Source organism: Mandrillus leucophaeus, unplaced genomic scaffold, assembly GCF_000951045.1.
Source record: "Mandrillus leucophaeus isolate KB7577 unplaced genomic scaffold, Mleu.le_1.0 Scaffold59, whole genome shotgun sequence".
Taxonomy (NCBI): Eukaryota; Metazoa; Chordata; class Mammalia; order Primates; family Cercopithecidae; genus Mandrillus; species Mandrillus leucophaeus.
In genome coordinates, this window is record NW_012106363.1 from 825,285 (window position 1) to 827,571 (window position 2,287).

The following is a 2,287-nucleotide window of genomic DNA, read 5'->3' on the forward strand; positions in this document are numbered from 1 at the left end:
AAGAATAGTCTTACCACAACTGTGTAAAAGTTGTGGCTGCGGTAGAGCCTCCATTCACCAGGAGGTCTTGTCTAAAGTAGAAGAATATAGCCACTGCTGAAGCCAGGCCTGGCAGGGTGGGAGAAATGGGAATAAACATCCTACACTGTCTCTTCTGTCTTTGGTCTTCTGTTGGTTTCTCTCAGAGTGCAATAGAGTCCAAAGAAGGCTACTCTCCAAAGGCACAGAGTGGGCAGAGAAGAGTGGGGAATGGATACAGTGTCACGGGATCTCTGGGACATTGACTTTTCAGGCTGGAAACCTCTGTGGCCATGGCGCCTTTGCCCAAGTTCTTGTCTTGTGTCCAGGAAGAATGAGGTAGGCAGACAAGTGAAGGGTGAAGAAGACTTGTATTTGGTGTTAGAACAGCTCAGAGGAGCGCGTAGCTCCTCTCTGCCGGCAGGTCATCTCTGCAGCTCTCAGCAGAGACAGTACTCTTCCTTTCTGCAGTTGATTGTCCTGTCCCGTTGTCTCTCTGCCCTCTTCATCTTCTTGCCATCCTGTACCCTGCTCGGGCTGAGCCAAGGGCTTTATGGACCTCAGAGGGGAGGAAGTGCATGCTGATTGGTCCATGAGTAGCCACGGGCTGGCAGGAAGAGGCACTAGGAGTTCCCACTCCCGTTTGTGGGACTGGCAGCCCAGCCCCCAGCCTTCAGACCCTCCTGGCCTGAATTCCTCCCTTCCACCCAGGAATCAGTCTCCCTCCAGCTAACATTCATGGCCTCAGGGCTCCATCCCAACCCTGGCTCTGAGATCAGAGCAGACATCAAAGCAGAGAGAGAAGAGACACCCATGAGCCTGCAGAGATTGCAGTGGGAGGGAGGTGTCCTTCCTTGGGCCCCCACAGAGATACCCGGGTCCTGTCCCTGGGAGGGTTGCTACGGCTACTCCTGAGCTCCCACCCTGCCAACTCGGAAGGGTCAGGGCTCCCACTTGTCACCAGATCCTGCCTGCTTCCTGTAGCGAGAGGCCCAGGTCTGCAGCAACAGATGCTGTAGCTGCACCCGAGAGGGCAGATCCTGCCTATCCCTGGCTCCTCTAGGAGCACAGGGAGGCTCGGATCTACAGTTGCAGTCTGAGTGGCTGTAGACTTGCCCAGCAGGGCAGAGTTCCTGCCCACTTTGTAGAGCAGGAGGCCAGGGTCTGCAGCTGAGATTTGGGTGACTGCAGCAGCACCTGGGGCACTTCTGTCCCAAATCAAAAGAGGCAGGGCTTCCACAGGCTTCATAAAGTGTGCAGCCGCAACCATGCTGCAGCCGACATGATGGCAGCAGCCACTGCCACAAAAAGTGCTGTTGCAAATACTCGTTATTGCAGTGCTACAGCATCATCTTTATGAGGAATCACTGGGAGGAACTTTCTGTAAATCTCATGACCAGGCATAACTCTGGTTATCATGTATTTCTCTTTAATAGTAATTGCGAGCTAGTTAACTCTTTATATTTCCTCTTTGGTTTGGCTTATAGACAACTTAACAGAAAGTGTATGTCCTATGTCTAGCACACTTCAAAGGCATCAAATTGCTACAAGCCTTGTCCTTGCTTTTGTTTCTAATTACCTTGCTTTTAATTTTCCCATCATTTGTCAGTTGATTTGATACATTGTATGTATTGTGTAAGCCATCTGAAATCCTATTTTGAAATAAGGTAGTTGTATTAGTCAGGGTTCTCTAGATGGACAGAACTAATAGGATAGATAGATAGATAGATAGATAGATAGATAGATAGATAGATAGATAGATAGATAGATAGATAGAAGGTGAGTTTATTAAGTATTAACTCACACGATCAGAAGGTCCCACAGTAGGCCGTCTGCAAGCTGAGGAGCAAGGAGAGCCAGACCAAGTCTGAAAACTAAAGGACTTGGAGTCTGATGTTCAAGGTCAAGAAGCATCCAGCACTGGAGAAAGATGTAGGCTTGGAGGCTAGGCCAGTCTGATCTTTTCACATTTTTCTGCCTGCTTTATATTCTAGCCATGCTAGCAGCAGATTAGATCGTGCCCACCCATATTAAGGGTGGGTCAGCCTTTATCAGCCCACTGACTTTAATATTACACTTTTTGGCGACAACCTCACAGACACACCCAGGATCAATACTTTGCATCCTTCAATCTAATCAAGTTGACATTCAGTATTAACCATCACAGTAGTGTACCAGTCTGTCCATGCTACCATAACAAAATACCATAGACTGAGTGGCTTAGACAACAGACATTTATTTTCTCACAATTTTGGAAGTTAGAAGTCTG